The following is an 18,474-nucleotide window of genomic DNA, read 5'->3' on the forward strand; positions in this document are numbered from 1 at the left end:
TCAGTTGGCCACCTGAGCTGAGTGACAGGTGAATATCTTTGAACTGAGAAACAATAAAGTAACGTTAGTTCTTTGCTGTTAATTTATCTTTGTATTTTGAACACTTGAACATTCGAAGGTCGATGTGATCATGTTTATTCCTTAGAAACCTTTGGATAATACTTTTGACTATTATTAGTGCTGCTCATTCTAGCGTTGGAACTACGTATAACGATAAATAAATTAATCTTTCGAACGAAATACTTATTATTACTAATCTGCGTTACAGTTTCGGCAGTATATCAGTGCCTTAATCAGATGCATTATAAATAAAAGTAAAATCTAAAGTTGAGATACTCGCACCTCGTCCACTCTAGGATATGTATTTTTAAAATTCTAAATGGCCTATAACCTCTTCTCTACAGTCGTCTAGAAGTATGCGAAGTTAGAAGTATTCTATGTTAGTGGTGTTGAAAAAAAAGGATGAAAAAAAATAAAAGATAAAGATTCATTCACCTTTATATTATAATTATATATATAATTATCGAAAGTTATATATATGGTGATTGGAACGAAGGGGTCTGTGTCAAATATAAAAGTAGGAGGGGGGAAAATAGAACAAGTGAATAGTTTTCGATATCTGGGTAGTATTCTTAGTAATAACATGAAGTGCGAACGTGAAATAAAAGCAAGGATAGGAATGGCGAAAGAAGCCTTTAGAAGGAAGAAAAGTCTGTTTTGTGGGACCTTGAATAAAGAGTTGAGAAAAAGACTCATAAAATGCTTCGTGTGGAGTGTTGTACTATATGGGGCGGAAACGTGGACATTACGTAAAGGTGATGAAAATCGACTGGAAGCCTTCGAAATGTGGGTGTGGAGAAGAAGAGAAAGAGTTGGGTCGAGCGGAAAACGAATGAGAGAGTGTTAGAAATGGTGGGTGAGTAAAGAACACTTTTAGATATTATTAGGAAGAGGAAGAGAAACTGGTGGGGACATTGCCTAAGAAGAGATTGTATCATGAGGGACGTCCTAGAGGGTATGGTGGCGGGAAAGAGAGGGAGGGGCGAAGCCGAAGATATATATAATGGATGATATAAAAGCAGAAAGATCATACGCGAAGACGAAGTTAGCGGAGGACCTTGGAGCATGGAAGCTTCTCAGCTTCGGCAAGTGACCTGCCACTAAAGGCAGAATACCTATGATGATATATTTTAGGATAACTAAATTATATTAAGTTTGAAGTTTTGGTCATTCAAATATTTATTTTCTCTGAAGATTATTTTGTATGAATTTAGTGTGACACTTGTTGGTGTTGATTTGCCAGTCTTGTCGATTTGTGAGTTCAATGTTCAAACTGCAAGACATAGAGCGGGTCAGCGTCAAGTCGGTTGCTCAGATGGGGATATTCTTCACTCACAGATACCAAAAATGATTTAATGATCTGTTTTTGAATCTGGAGTTAAGAGTTCTTCTTCTGAAGATTAAGTATCCGTGAAACGATCAGTTATCCAAATATTCCGTTATTGATGCTTGGAACAGTAGTGATTAAAGTTTTGAAACAGCGTGATGAGATGGTACCTATACAACAATATATGCTTCCTTTATTTATGCTAGCAACAATCAGATGTTCTTCGATTTATTTATAGATATTTCTGTGCATTACCGGCATCGATAACCTTATCTGTGTCACGTATGAGGGATGACGTTCCCCCGACGAGCACACTATCCGGAGAAGTGGAAAGGAAGGAAGCGACCTGGGACCTGTATGTTAGGTGTCATCTCAAGATTACCTGGTACAAATGAGGGAAAAAAAAAAAAAAAAAGGATGGCTAGCTTGAAAAAGCTGTTACACCTTTTCGACCGAGCGTCAGATATTCTGCAAGAGAAACTTTTCCAAGCTATTTTCATTCAAATATGTTTTTCAAAGAGTTAGTTTTTCCCTGAATGCATTTACTTTGTTCCAGAGGGAGAACATATTTGTCCACAGTACTCTGAAGAGATAAGTTTGAAGTTATAAAAAGAGAGAATGTGTCAGCTAAGTACGCAAGTTTAGCTTCCCATTCTGTATCACTAGAGGCACGAGTTTTTCGCAATGCGCGATAAAACGAAATGCGTCAGAATTAAGTAGTTTTCAGTTTCTTGACGTTTTATGATATTTCATGTGCATTTTCATTGGTTTCCGTTGCGCAATAAAACGCGAAATTGTCAGCTTTGCGTGAAATTTCTGATAATACGCGATATAACGCGAAATTTTAAAAATACATTTTCATTAATTTAGAAACGCCAGTTTTCCGCTGACGGAACGGTAGAACGTGGTATGAACGGTGCATTTTGGGTGATTTGGACACGGCTATAGAGAATACGTTGCGCATTAGCTTTCGTCATCGCAGCTGGATGGGGAAGAACCGTTTTAATTTGCTAGCCAGGGAGCCCCTTCGTGGGGAAAAAAGCGGCAGTAATGTGTGATGAGACCACTGACCACTGTCCTTGAAGTTTGGGCCCGTACAATGGAGAGAACATTGGACAGGGCTCTTACTGGTCAGTGAAGTCAGGGAAAATGGTGCAGTTCAGGGAAACTCAGGGAAAAAGACTGGAAGTCAGGGAAATTTTATAAAATATATTTCAGCTTAGCCTACCATTAATGATCATAGTATGGAACGTTGCTCAGATTTTTATGAGTGATGAGTGAAATGTACGTATGCGCAGTATAGAATAGATGTTCTCATATATAAATATTCACCGTTATTTATTCCTTACTTATATGTCAGCGTCATCCGACATTCATGAAAGTTAGGGAATTTCCTGCGAATGGTCAGGGAAATAGATTTCTCCAGATTAGTAGAAATCCTGTTGGACCAAGAGTGTTTTTTGCTTACTGTTACTTTTCTGTGTGCAGTTAATGCAACCACATGTTTTCAAGTGATAGTAGACACACTGCACCGCTGCAGTATTGAGTGTGAGAATATTCTTAGTTTTATCTCGGACAGTGTACGTTATATGTGCAAGTGCTTCGACACGTTGTCTGTGGTAATTGGCACGCATATGGTTCATGTGCAGTATAGTGTTGGTCACACAAAGTGAGCTTGATTGGAGATATCTGGCAGAACACTTGGAAAAACTTAATAATTTTGTGTGCAAAGTGAAAAATGCATTTTTAAATGCAAGGAAACTCAAAAGCGAGTACCAGAATTTTCTTAAAGAGAAGTATCCTGAATTTGAACCCAAGTTTTTTCCCGAGCCTGTTCTGACTAGGTGGAGTAGTTGGTTCCATACTGTTGCGTATTTAGGCAAATACTTAGAGCCACTAGATCAATTCGTATCAAAATGCGACGATGTAAATTCTCAAGCTAAAACGCTCAAAAGTTATTTGAAAGACAAGAAGCTAATTTTGAAGGCTCAGGTAAGTTTTGTTCGTGATAATTGTGGTAACCTTGTCGATTTTATAACTTACACTGAGGCCGACGAATCTCCTACAGCGCATCTGTTTTGTAGTCATCTTAACAGACTCAGTGCTCAATTGGACGGTTTTCTGCAGGGCCTCTGGTGAAGAAACTAAAGCACACACTTACGTTTGTTACCAAGTGAAAAGAGGGTTAGTGGTGAATGCGACTTTAAAAAATGTGCAGAAAGATCATTCTTGAGGCCCAAAGAAAAGACTCCCAAACTACAGAAATATATGATGCTCTGGGAAAGCTGTTTGATCCTTCTGTAATTGCATGCAGTAGCGAACCAGACATTGTTAAGAAAGTTTTTTAAAGCTTTGCCTTCTTTTAAAAAAATGCAAGCATCTGATTAGGAGTTTTACAAAGTGGTCTATGAACTCTTGACAAGTGATTTGTCTGGAAAGTGCAGTCAGTGTAGTGAATGTTTTGAATGGACAAAAGTTCCGAAGTGATGATTGTTTGAAGTTTGTTGTAAATGCACTTACATATGTGTGGCTTCCAACAAGCAATACCAATTGTGAGAGGGTTTCTTCCAATTATGCTTATGTTTAATGCTTAAATGTAACTTTTGCGCATATGTTTTCAGAAGACAGAAAAACTTGCCTACCCATAATAAGTTTACTGATTTTTCTTCAGTTTGGTTAAAAAAGTATGTTTCTTGAGTGAAATTTACAACGTCAAGTGAAATATTCAGTATGTTTTGTTTTTAGGCAATTAACGGTTTTTTTCTGTAGTGATCTATGAATAAAAGGAACAATTGTAAAAAATGTCAGAGAATATCTTTTCCACAAAAGCTACAAAACGCGAAATATGATAAACGAAACGCGAAATTTTCAAATTCTTAGTGCGAAAACTCGTGCTCCTATGTATCACGTAAGAGCTCTGCCAGCATTGACTTTTGTTCTTGAAGAAATTGCTGCATCTCTTCTTGCAATTCCAGTATGTGAGAGAGTATCTTTGTTTTTGATAACACCTCACTTCAGGATGAAAGAGTAAATGCTAATGTTATGAGCCTGTAGAAATTCAATTCATTACTTCCTTGGATCATATACATGGTATTGGATTTGTCTCATCAAGAGTTTAAACGCAGTTGTTTAGGAGGTATCTTTTAAGTAATTTTTTGGATTTAATCATATTTTTCTCCTTTTTCATTACAGCAAATAAGATGTATAATGTCTTATCCACACGTGTTACCCGCTGATAATGCACTTCTATGTTGATCAATGTAAAAATAATTTCTTCTATGTATATTATAAGTATGTACATCTTTATTTAATTGGAAATCTTCATAGTTGTTATATTACGTGATACATATATAAACTTCGTAGTGGCAAAATACCAAGATCTTTAACAGCTGTCGATAGGAAGTTCTTTAGTTTTATCAACATAAACTCGTGACGTATTTTTTTAAAATTAAAAACAACGTCACTCTTACTGTTATTACTCCAAAATATACAATTTTTAATACCGCATGAAAGGTAGCGTAATATAAGGCTTTAGCTGTTAGTCGATTTAATCTTTCCCTGATAGTTCTTATTGGTAGTAGAGGCTACTTAATTTAGAAACAATGTTATATCCCAAGTGAGATTATAATCAATTGCTCCTACGAATGAACCGTATTTTAAATAGTTTACCTTTTCGTTATTAAAACAGAGATCAAGCGTAACCGAAATGTTCCTGCTGTGAGGAAAATCGATGGCATATGACTTACTGACATTTAATATGAGATTGTTATTTCTGAGCCACGTCGACACTTTTTCTAACGATTGTTTACTGATTTCTATCACCGAACTTTTGTTTTCTTCAGTAACCAAAATACTTATATCCTCTGCAAAATATCGTCAAATTGGGTGCCTTGATACTTAGTTGTAGATCATTCACATACAAAAGGAACATCAAAGGCCCGAACACCAGATTCTGTAGTATGCCATGAATAATGTATCTTTTACCGGATAGATGATTGAAATTCTGTTTTTTTGATTGCATATGTCTACAATTTGCTTACGATTTGAGAGATGATTTAAACCAACAATACACCTTATACCCTTTATACCATACAATTCAAGATTTTTAAGCAACATGTCGTGATTTACCATATTGAAAGCCTTCGACGAATTTAGAAATATACCCATACATTCTTTCTTTCTATGTAAGCAAGATCTAACTTTTTCAGTATAGTTAAAAATAGCTGTTTCTGTAGCTTCCTCTTAGAAACCTACACGGAGACATTGATAGTATACCATGACATTTTAAAAAAGGACAAAATTCGTATATACATTATTTTTTTTCAGTATTTTCCCAATTCCAGGTAGCAAAGATATCAGCCTGTAATTACGGACAGTTTCACGATTTCCTTCCTTAAACATGTTTTATTTTCGCGATGGTTAACTTATCGGGAAATTATTGCTAACATTGTAACACAAGAGTTTTATATAATTACATGCTCCTTTCAATAAATTATCTGACATCTCATCTATACCTGACGTCTTACTATTTGTTAAGGACTTTATTAAATCTGTGATTTCATTTTCGTTTACTGGATTCAAGAATATAGTTTTCTCACATTCTTTTTTTGTATGCAAGGCAGTTTAGGGTGTCTTGTTTGTTGTTCATGAAGGTCGTGAACTACAGTTCTAAAGTATATCTTGAATATTTTTGCAATTTCTATAGGGTCTGTAATACTCTTATTTTTCATGCTTATTAGTACGATTTGTTCAGATTTATTTTGATATATTTAATTCATCTTTATACTCTACATAGCTTTACTTTTGTTTGCGTTCTGTTGAATATTTGATCGGTAATTATTAGCATTAGTTCTTTTTATTAAGTTTTGGTAAACTTTTTGTGACGTTCCTATCCAGTTGCACTTTGTTTATTCTTATACTGTTTATTTATGCTATGAAAATAAACATTTTACTCACGCGCTTTAATTATTTCGGAAGTAACCCACTTCTATTTGTTGCAGAATTGTTTAAGAATTTTAGGAAATGCGATTCCAAATACTAAATCGAATCGTTTCTGCTAACGCCTAATAAATTTTGTTTACGTCATCCAATATTAGAATGATTTCCCAATTTTCTTGACTAAGTAAATAATTGAAATAATTGATATTTTCGTTGTCAAACTTTCTCATATTTTAAAGTTATTTTTCGATTTTACTCTGTAGCTTTTATACGCAGACGTTGATCAATTAAATGTTTCGATCTGTGCATCATGGTCAAGCAAACCTGTGCTGATTACGTAAGAGTGACAAGCGAAAAATCTGGTATTAGTGATTATTTGATATAATGCAGACTGGTGTCGTTATTACTTTTGTAAACCTTTTTTTGGCTTCTTTTAAATTATACATGTCGAAAAGTGACGTAAGTCTGCATTAGTTCCATTATGTAAGAAATTTATATTTAAGTCGCCTACAATGATAGGATTGAACTTTGTTTTAGTATAGTAATGTAATACTATCCCTCACCTTTTTAAAAAATATATCAACTTGACTGTCAGGAATTCTGTATACACAAATAACTTTTAACCCAGGAATTTCTAAAATGCAACATTCAAAAGATTTTTCTTCGTTTAAATGTTCAAATCTTTTAATTTTGACAATATCTAAGATACGAAAGAAAGACAAAGCGATTCGAAGAATCTGGGATTGAAGGGTGGCTGGTCGTGGAATCTGGCATTGCATTTACAGTCTTGACGTGTTGTTGAGGACTTTGTTTAATAGCATTTTTTTTCTTTTTAACTGCTTGGTGTTCACTGTGAATCGACAGTAAGTATATAAGACGTCTCGTTGACCAAGCTTTGTATATTTGTTACTACACCTGAGCGATACCAAGTCATGCATGCGGCCGCATCAAAACATAACAATACATTCATCCTAATCCAATCAATGTGTATCTGTGTAAATATTGACAGCATTGAGTATTTCTGAACTGGTGGTGCATGGCCATGCAAGTCATGATTGCGCAGTTCTTCCCTCAAGTCCTCACAGTGACGTATTTAGGGGGATGGCTATCGGGCTCAAGCCCCCCCCCCCCCGAAATAAATTTGTTATATGCAAAACTTCATTAAAATTTGTCGGTACCCAAAGGGAAAAATAAAAATGCTTATTCACGTATTGTGCATAGCCCTCCCGAAACAAAATGCTATATACGTTACTGAGTCCTCACCATTTTTTCATTTTACGAAGCAGAACAAAACATGTCGATGACTCATCAAGTTGAATAGAAACAATTGCAAGTTTTCACTTCTTCACTTGCTCTTCAATAGTTGCAGTCATTTCAGTAATCTTTTCCTGTGTAGAGTTGTTCGACAAAGAAATTTGCGTCAGTTTGTGAGCAGCTGAGGTTACAAATTTCAGTCACATCAGGAATATAAGTTCTTCGACTGTAATTTTTTCATCGAATCTTTTCAAAAATATAATTTGAATGTAGACTAATGGTTGATTTTGAGATCATTATGCTTCGAATTAAAATGCTGAGGAATTTTTGAAGGTTTCGTAGCAGCATCAGAGAAGAGGATTTCGGAACACAATACGTAATAACTATGGTGCTTGTTCATTGCCAGGGGAAACAATGAACCCAAATTTCAAATAATCTGTGTCGCAGCATCTAACGAAATTTACTTTGATTTTCTTCTTTCTATTGTCATGAACATATTTTAATAACATTTTTTTTGTAGGGGGAAGGGGGAGGGAGAGATTGAAGTCAACGCACTTGCACATCCATCAACTTTTTTTTTTCATTTTTTTTTTTTTTTTTTTTTTTTTCATTTTAAGTCTTATGTGGAGAAAAAGCTCACAATAGTAGGCTGTTCAGATTTCTTGCCGTTCATTTTCCGTCACAGGCTGATCATGAGCACAAATCTTCAGTAATTTAAAGAACTTCACAAAATCGAATTTATTAGCTTCTCGTTGCTCACTTAGCGTTTATTAGCTATTAACTCGATGGACGCACGTGCATCTACAAGACGCTTGTATACAAAAAATTCTTGAATGTTCCAAAAACGCTCGGTTTATAAATTTCCAGATGTACTGAGAGATGGCAGTTGGACTTTATAGTTTATTTATAAATCTGAAAGTACAATTTATTGATGATAAGAGTTATGATGTTAAGCCTTAAAGGGAAAACGAAGAATGTCAAGGTACAGACATATGCACCGACGACTTCGCATGCAACAGAAGAAGTAGAAGAAAATTATGAGAAAATAGAAGAAATTATAGATAGGGAGAAGAGGGGGGCATGCGTAATTCTAATGGGAGATTTCAATGTAGTTGTGGGAGAAAAACAGGAAGCTAGTATCGTAGGCAAATATGGTTTAGGCAAAAGAAATGAAAGGGGAGAGGGACTTGTGAATTTCTGTAGACAGAATTCACTAGTAGTTGGGAACACTTGGTTCAACCAGCACAAGAGAAGCAGATATACATGGAAATCACCAATAGACGGTGGAAGACATCAAATAGACTATGTTATGATTCAGGACAGGTACCGGAATAGCTTAAAGAACGCGAAGACCCTTCCCGGGGCTGATATTTTCTCTGACCATAATCTTGTGCTGGCCGAAGTAGATATTCAACTGAAAAATGTAGACAGAAGAAAAGTAGACAACAAAGTGTTGAATACTGAAAAGTTGAAAAACAAGAAAATAAGAAATCTTTTCTTTGAAATATTCGAAGAAAAAAATTCAAACGAGGAAAGAATAGGCGCAGGTTGTAACGTACAGTGGGAACACATTAAACTTTGCTTACAGCAGACTGCAGAAGAAGCAGTAGGTTACCGCGAACACAAAACGGATAAGAAACCATGGGTTACAGAGCAGATGTTGCAGAAAATGAGGGAAAGGAAGACGTGGAAACAGGTTGATACAGAAGAGGGCCGAAAGATGTACAGAAAGTTAAATAATGAATTACGGAGAGAAATAGACAGAGCGAGGGAAGAGTTTTATAAAAGAAAATGCGAGGACATAGAAGAACTAGAAAAAGTTGGGAAATATGAGGAAATGTAGTTGGGAAATATGAGAGGGATTCCATTTCAAATCGTCCAGGGTGGTCCACACGACTGTCTCAAATTTAGTTCATTTTTTAAAATAAGAAACTACATACAAAATTATTAGACCCATAATTTTTCTTTTTGCTGAAAAAAATTTTTTCTTCGACATACAGCCTTCCAAAATGGCCGCCCTCCTCTCAGATTGCTCGAAAAACTGAAAAACATGTCAAATTAAAAATTTTATTGTAGAGAAATAAGTGTACTTAGTAACGTAATCGCAATAGCAGGAAGAGTATAAAGTTGTATGTTTCGTTGGAAGGCCAAAATTCGTCTATTGGTCCAATAGTAATCGCGCAATTCATTCGCAATGTTGCCAACTTTGATGAAATTTTTGCTAACTTCAAACCTTTTTTTTTTCTGTCCTCACGAGCAATATCAACCATCTGCTTCTAGCATCGAAATCTACTCCATAAGGTCTCTTGAAAATGTAAAGGACTTACGTTTCTGATTATTACATCCCACGTTATAGCATGATGAAAAGCTGAAAATTGCATTAAGACGCCATGTTTGGACGCCATTTTCTCAAAAACCCCACCTTTTAAAAATCTGAATTTTTTACATGTATTGGAGAAGTACCTAAGTATTTAAAATCCGTTAACCGTTCATGCGGCTGCAGTCCCCAACATTCGCAATTAATTATTGAAATTTCTATTTTTGTACTTGCAATGTAAATATTTCCTATGGGCATTTACAGGGTGTCTACTGGTCATGAAAGTCATGAAAGTCATGAAAAAGTCATATATTTTGCTTAGTGGTCATGAAAGCCATGAAAAAGTCCTTTATTTACCCAACTGGTCATGAAAATCTGAAATCTCAGAGTATATTTTATACTTCATACTTTTATACCTCATACTGCATGTACTGAAACAGTTGTATCAGGTCAGTAATTGTGAGAATTTCCCCCAACCAGTTAGTGCTGGCTAACTGGTACTTTACTGTCTTCCTAGCTGCTCCCCATTTCATCTTCTAGTCTCTGTAATATAGTAACAACTTTTTACTGTCCAACTTTCTGATCTGCTATTTCTTTACTTCTAAGAAATGTAAATTGTGTATTTTTGGGCCTTTAGACTTATGCAAATAGTATTATTCGTTTGAGTTTGCAGATTTTAAATTTGATGATCTATTTTTTTAAAAAAACGAATTTCTTTTATAATTTGTTTTGCCTTTGGGCAGTTCTCTGAGTGCTTAATTTCAGACAAATTTCTGCTAGATGGATAATTATACTCAGAATTAAAACTTCAAATACAGTATAGAGTGATTCACTCGTAAGAGCAGGCCCGTATTTAGGTAAGTGCTATTCTGTGCTCGAGCACAAGGCGGCAGAATTTTAGATTCTTTCTTTAAGATTCACAATAAGTGATATTTAAGACTAGCAACCCGCATAGTTCCGATGCACCACTGATTGTAGGGGTTTATTATTACTAATGGTAATTTTTTATCGCCATGGTCATGAAAATTTGAACAAAAAGGTCATGAAAAGTCATGAAAAAGTCATTAATTTACTTTCTGGTATTCCAGTAGACACCCTGATTTAGGTCCTATACACAAGGCAATTTGAAAGGGACTATGAAAGTTTTGAGAGTAGAATCCTGACATCAAATCCAGTAGAAAAGTTCCTATAAACATGAGTCGAATTCCGCTTCGTTTTCGAGTTACAGGGTTTCCAACTCGGGATCCAAAATCGGTTCGGGACAATAGAAAATGAAATATATATTTCGCGTTAAATCAGAAACTGTGTGTTAAAGCTTTGATAAAGTTCAGAAAGTTGATTTGTATCAATATGATGATTTTGACGTGCGTTGCAATTCAGTTGGCAGTGTTGCTAACTTGCTAGAACTTTTATTTGTTTCCAAATGACACTACGTGGATTTTATTTGATATTTGGTATTCATTAATGATTGCCAACATCACACGAAGCACAATTTTCCCTCACATCACCACAGTTTTCAAAAACTTACATGTATTTCATTAAAAGGTTTTATCTCGTGCGTTATTGATAGTTTGTGTGATTCGGTGTCGTGAACATCGTCCTAGTGTTCTCTGAAACCATGAAAAATTGTTTACACTGGTAGCATGACATTGTAGTGCACTAGTTATGTGTTTGTGTGAATAACAATGGGGAAGTCCTATTACAGTAAGGACCGTATTAAATGTGTTGATTATGCTAAAGGCCGTAAGGTGATTGTGCACAGAAAGAATTTTAGACAAAAAATTTATCTTGCGGTAAAATATATGGAATGCGTACAGCGTGTCAGCCCAAACGTACTATTAGGGGAGGATTATTATTTGTGTCTTGTACACAAGACGATTTGAAAGGCAGTATGAAAAATTTTGATGTGAATCCTTCACCGTAGTCTAGGTTTCACCGATAACGGCCGTTTTAATGGGGACACATTCATGTTTAGCATGTTAACTATCTGGTTAATGGTTTCCAAATCTACATTCAGAGGAACAAATTCTTTATCTTGCTGGTGCATAATTTCATATATACATCTTCTTTCGTGATCACCAATATATCACACACATTCACGTTGTTCACGGTAAATATTCAAAGCACCCTTTACACGAATAATCATCCTCTCCTAATACTACGTTTTGGTAGACGCGCTGTACGCAATACATATATTTTACCGCAAGATAAAATGTTTGTCAAGAATTCTTTCTGTACACAATTATCTTATGCCTTTTAGAATCATCAACACATTTAATACGGTCCTTACTGTAATACACTGAGAAAAAAATTGTAGGTGGTAACTTAAAAAGATAGGTTACATGCGTAATTCCTGTAATTTTTGGACAACGTACAGCAGACGTATAACTGAAAATGCATGTTTTATAATACTTTCTGTATAAGTGTTCCATCTATACGTACTTTCTGTATGAAACAATGTAGGCGGTCAGGATCTCAGATACAAATAGACGTATATAACATATAGCTGGCAAAGGTAACATAAGTATATACATGTGATATACGAAAAACTGTTAGATGTCAGACATCCTGCAACAGCATGATGTAACATCTAAGTGCCTATGTAGCATACGGATAACGTATACTCCGTACTGATTTCTATATTAAGCAAGAGGATACCGTATATTTGTACAATATACCGCTGTACGGAGAACGGATTTTTCTCTGTGTACTAGTGCACTACAATGTCATGTTACCAGTGAAAACAATTTTCATGGTTCCAGAGAACACTAGGACGATGTTCACGATACCGAATCTCGTAATAAACTGTTTCGTGGTTGCAGCAGAACTTCTTGATTAAGTTCGAACTTGATGCGTGGAGTTACGAGAGGTTTTGCAATAATAAAAAATATTTTTTCTTTTTCATCTTTATTATTATTATTATTATTATTATTATTATTATTATTATTATTATTATTATTATTATTATTATTATTATTATTATTTTATTACTATTACAACTTACACAGACGTAGTTTTTATTCGACATTTTGGTTTTACTAATGATGGCATACATCAAGTGAAATTCAAACGTAATGTTGCAAACTATCAATAACGCATGAGATAAACCTTTTAATGAAATACATGTAAGTTTTCGAAAACTGTGGTAATGTGGGGAAAATTATGCTTCATGTGATGATGGCAATCACTAATGAATACCAAATATCAAATAAAATCCACGTAGTGTCTTTTGGAAACAAATAAAAGTTCTAGCAAGTTGGCAACACTGCCAACTGAATTGCAACGCACGTAAAAATCATCATATTGATACAAATCAACTTTCTGAACTTTATCAAAGCTTTAACACACAGTTTCTGATTTAACGCGAAATATATATTTCACTTTCTATTGTCCCGAACCGATTTTGGATCCCGAGTTGGAAACCCTGTAACTCGAAAACGAAGCGGAATTCGACTCATGTTTATAGGAACTTTTCTACTGGATTTGATGTCAGGATTCTACTCTCAAAATTTTCATACTCCCTTTCAAATCGCCTTGTGTATAGGACCTAAACGCCCATAGGAAATATTTACATTGCAAGTACAAAAATAGAAATTTCAATAATTAATTGCGAATGTTAGGGGCTGCAGCCGCATGAACGGTTAACGGATTTTAAATACTTAGGTACTTCTCCAATACATGTAAAAAATTCAGATTTTTAAAAGGTGGGGTTTTTGAGAAAATGGCGTCCAAACATGGCGTCTTAATGCAATTTTCAGCTTTTCATCATGCTATAACATGGGATGTAATAATCAGAAACGTAAGTCCTTTACATTTTCAAGAGACCTTATGGAGTAGATTTCGATGCTAGAAGCAGATGGTTGATATTGCTCGTGAAGGCAGGAAAAAAAAGGTTTGAAGTTAGCAAAAATTTCATCAAAGTTGGCAACATTGCGAGTGAATTGCGCGATTCCTATTGGACCAATAGACGAATTTTGGCCTTCCAACGAAACATACAACTTTATACTCTTCCTGCTATTGCGATTACGTTACTAAGTACACTTATTTCTCTATAACAAAACTTTTAATTTGACATGTTTATCAGTTTTTCGAGCAATCCGAGAGGAGGGCGGCCATTTTGGAAGGCTGTATATCGAAGGAAAAATTTTTTTCAGCAAAAAGAAAAAATATGGGTCTAATAATATTGCACGTAGATCCCATATAAAAAAAAGTAAATGAAATCTGAGACTATGATGGGGACCAATTGTGGTTTGCCTGGACGATTTGAAATGGAATTGGTCATGAGGAAATGTACGAGGGGGTGAAATCTATGAAATTTCGGAGGAAACATACGGGTATTTCGATGGCAGTAGAAAATAAGAATGGGAAGGAGTCAGCTAAGGAAATGAGGTCATAGGAAGATGGAAAGAGTACGTTGAAGACTTATATGAAAGTAGGGATAGACCATGTAGCCTAAATGTTGAAGTAGAAAATGAAGTAGGCGAGGATGGTAAAGGAATTAATACTCTTTGGAATGAGTTTGAAAAGGCTATATCCGAGATTGGGAATCGAAAGGCAACCGGAATAGATAACATACCAATCGAATTCATTAAAAATGTGTGAGACAAGGGAAAGAAGGAATTGTTCCGAAGAACACCATCATGATACCGATGGCTAAGAAATCGAACCCAAAGAGATGTGAGGATTATAGAACTATTAGTCTCATATCTCATGCAGCTAAAATTCTGCTCCGAATATTGAACAGAAGGTTATATGGAAGAACAAATGAAGAAGTTGAGAAGGAGCAGTTTAGAAGAGGTAAGGGAACAAGAGATGCTATTGGATTATTAAGGGCGATCGATAAAAGATTTATAGAAAAAGGGAAAGAGGTGTATGTTGTATTTATTGATCTAGAAAACGCTTTTGACGCGTGAATTGGAAATTGTTGTTGGGAGTTCTAAAGAAGATAGGGTTGGAATGGAAAAATCGAAGACTCATAAGAAACTTATACATGAACCAACAAGTAAGTGTTAGGATAGGGAAAGAACTGACGGAAGAGAGTGCAATTGGAAGGGGAGTTCGACAAGGATGCTGCCTCTCGCCAATACTATTTAATGTCTATCTAGAAGAGATAGTGAAAAAGAGTTTACATGATGATGATGGCATTTCGGTAGGAGGTAGAATGATTAGATGCATAAGATTTGCAGACGATATGGCGCTTGTTGCAGAATCTGAAAAGGGAATCAATAAAATGTTAGAAAACCTGAGAATGCGCTTTAAAGAATATGAGACGAGAATAAATGTTAGAAAGACAAAAGCTATGGTGATTGGAAGAAGAGGTCTGTGTCAAATATAAAAGTGGGGGGGGGGGGGGGAGAAAATAGAACAAGTGAATAGTTTCCGATATCTGGGTAGTATTCTTAGTAATGGCACGAAATGCGAACATGAAATAAAAGCAAGGATAGGAATGGCGAAAGAAGCCTTTAGAAGGAAGAAAAATTTGCTTTGTGGGATCTTGAGTAAAGAGTTGAGAAAAAGACTAATAAAATGATTCGTGTGGAGCGTTGTACTGTATGGGGCGGAAACGTGGACATTACGTAAAGTGATGAAAAACAACTGGAAGCCTTCGAAATGGGGGTGTGGAGAAGAATGGAAAGAATTAGTTGGGTCGAGCGGAAAACGAATGAGAGAGTGCTAGAAATGGTGGAGAAGAAAAGAACACTTTTAGGTATTTTTAAGAAGAGGAAATGAAACTGGTTGGGACATTGCCTAAGAAGAAATTGTTATCATGAGGGACGTCCTAGAGGGTATGGTGGCGGAAAAGAGTGAGAGGGGCGAAGGAGACTACAATTAATGGATGATATAAAAGCAGAAAGATCATACGTGAAGATGAAGAGGTTAGAGGAGGACCGTGGAGCATGGAAGCTTCCCAGCTGCTGCAAGTGACCTGCCAGTAAAGGCAGAATACCTATGATGATGATGATATAAATCTGACAAAGATGATAGCATGCTATAACAAGCGGTTTTGAATTTGTTATAATTCCATCAAAACTTAGTCATTTTTCACAAAGTTAGAAACGCTATAAAGTTGTGTCAGTAACGTAGTTTATATTGAAGACAAATATTTTTTTTTAAGAGGAAGAAACTTACTGCCAAAATACATTATCTTGACATAAATAAATAATATTCATGGGGCAAACGTTGTTGTGAAAACACCCAATAAATATAAACGGCCGATAACTATAATGTATATGATAGTGTAAGAAAGCAATGCAGCAAGTGGCACCATGACGCATAGCCGTAGCTGTGGAGATAACCCGAGGTCGCGTAATTGGTAAAAGTCATCGCAATATCATGCTGTATCACGTGTATTGTTAACAATTGTTAATAGGATTATGCTATAGTTTGCTCAAACGGAAGGAAAACACATGATTAGACAAAAGATCAAGTCGATCGGCAGCAACGCTCGCGGTGCCCAATTATCTCCATCTGCTAATGATATTTCAGTGAAGATTGACAGATTAGCACGAATTGTCCAGCTGTATTTGCTTAGTACCGAAACGTGGTGACGCATCGAAAAAAAAAAATACTAAGTTTTTTTTCTTTTTAGTTTAACATCCACGATTATGATCCAAAGCTAAGGAAGACATTGATAGGGAGATGACTGATAATATTGGAATGATGAAAGTGAGAAAAAACGGAAGAACTCCCAAGAAAACTCACGTCCGAGATGTTTGTTAATTTCAAAACCTACTTGTCGCAGGGACACTACTCGCCAGAGCTGAGCGCTTTACCACTGAACCACCGCGACCTCTATCTCTGCTTACAGAACTACAAATGATTCAAGATACAAGTGGGCCAACTCCATCTGCAACAGAACACAACACTCCAGAAACCGTGTTCCATTCTCTGATGAAAGTTAATTTTGCCAGTTCGCGGACCTCAGTCGACAATGGATGTGGAAACTATCGACAAATCATGATTCATTACAGTGTCAGCATCGTGTAATGAAATACGGCGGCGTATCATGGTGTGGGATGCGATTTGGCAGTCTGTCGTAGTAATTTATCTTTTGCGGTTGTCACAACAACGGCACGAAATACATCGAGGAGCAAAATATATTGCTATTCTTCTTTGAAACAAGCGAACTATGCGCCACATGGATGATGGAAGATCATGGATGACGAAACCAGCCTTTAATTTCTGTGAGTTCTGCGTTGTTACGTCTGTACGTGTTTGTCAAAAATGAACAGTTTTAGTTCTGCAGAATATATTATGCTGACTTGCAGCTTTTGCAATGAGATTGTCTGTGCTGCTATCAAGGAGTATCGGTGACTCTTTTCTAATAGGTGAATTCTAGATCGAAGTGTGTTTAAATACCTTCAATTTGTAAGGTGAATGTTGTATGCTTCCTTCCAAATGTTTGAGTTACACCTAAACAAGATAATCGGTGAGGCGTGAGAGAACAGAAGAGTGACTCTGCAAAACTGGAGAGAGCTCTGTGGACCTTCGTTAAACAATTTAGGCAGATCAGAAAGTCGTTTCTGCTATAGGTGATGTGGTGAATATAGACTAAGCATGATCTGTTAGCATCTTTAGAGTATGATGGTACGTGTATATGTCCTCCAAGCTCTTCCATGTCTCCAAGTAAAAGACGAGAAAACACATTGCCATATTATTTACATACTGTTCCCCTAGTCTTAAATGTTTCTAATACCATACCTTACCTTACTACTTTTATTCTCTTTTCCATAACTAACTAACTAACTAACTCTATGGCCTATGGAACCCGGAGGTTCAATGCCGCGTTCACAAAAGCTCTCCACTGACTTCTATCCTTAGCTAACTGCATCCAGTTTCTACTTTGTATTCCAATCTCTGTGAGATCCATCTTAATATTGTCCTCCCATCTGCGCCTAGATCTTCCTAATGGTCGTTTTCCAATTGGTCTTCCAGTCAAGACTTTGAAAGCATTTTTACTTTCTTCCATTCTAGCTACATGACCCGCCCACCTAAGCCTCCTAGACTTGACGACCCTAACAATGTTGGGTGAACCACATAAATTATGTAGTTCCTCGTTATGAAGTTTCCGCCATTCCCCATTCCCGTTCCTTTTGGGTTCGAATATTCGTCTCAGAATCTTGTTCTCAAATACTTCCAGTCTATGTTCTTCCCTCAGAGTAAGTGACCATGTTTCGCAGCCATACAGAACAACAGGCATGATTATCGTTTTATATATTTTAAGCTTCAAATTCCTCGACAGAATTCGCGACAACAAGAGATTTTGAACCGAATAGTAACACGAATTCCCTGCTTTTAGTCGACATTTAATTTCTCCGTGAATATGATTTTTATCTGTTAATATTGATCCTAGATATTTGAAACTATCGACTTTATCAAAAGTATTATTTAATATTTTAACGCGTCCATAATTTGCTGTATTCCGGTCCCGACGCACTTCCATGTATTTAGGTTTCTCTGCATTTACTTCTAAACCCATGTCCCTGCAAGCGTTTAATAAGATCTCTGCATTTCTTTCTATTGTTCTCCTATCATACCCTATTAAATTTACATCATCTCTCATTCTCTTTTCCATACT

The 18,474-nt window shown here is 36.0% G+C and overlaps 1 protein-coding gene across 2 annotated transcripts in view; it reads left to right on the forward strand.

Moving 5' to 3' along the window:
* LOC145673474 (nardilysin-like) overlaps nt 1-18,474 on the forward strand; it is a 276,674-nt gene that overhangs the window by 81,347 nt on the left and 176,853 nt on the right. The window lies entirely within an intron of this gene.

The sequence above is a fragment of the Thermobia domestica genome, chromosome 16, assembly GCF_964235325.1.
Source record: "Thermobia domestica chromosome 16, izTheDome1.hap1.1, whole genome shotgun sequence".
NCBI lineage: Eukaryota > Metazoa > Arthropoda > Insecta > Zygentoma > Lepismatidae > Thermobia > Thermobia domestica.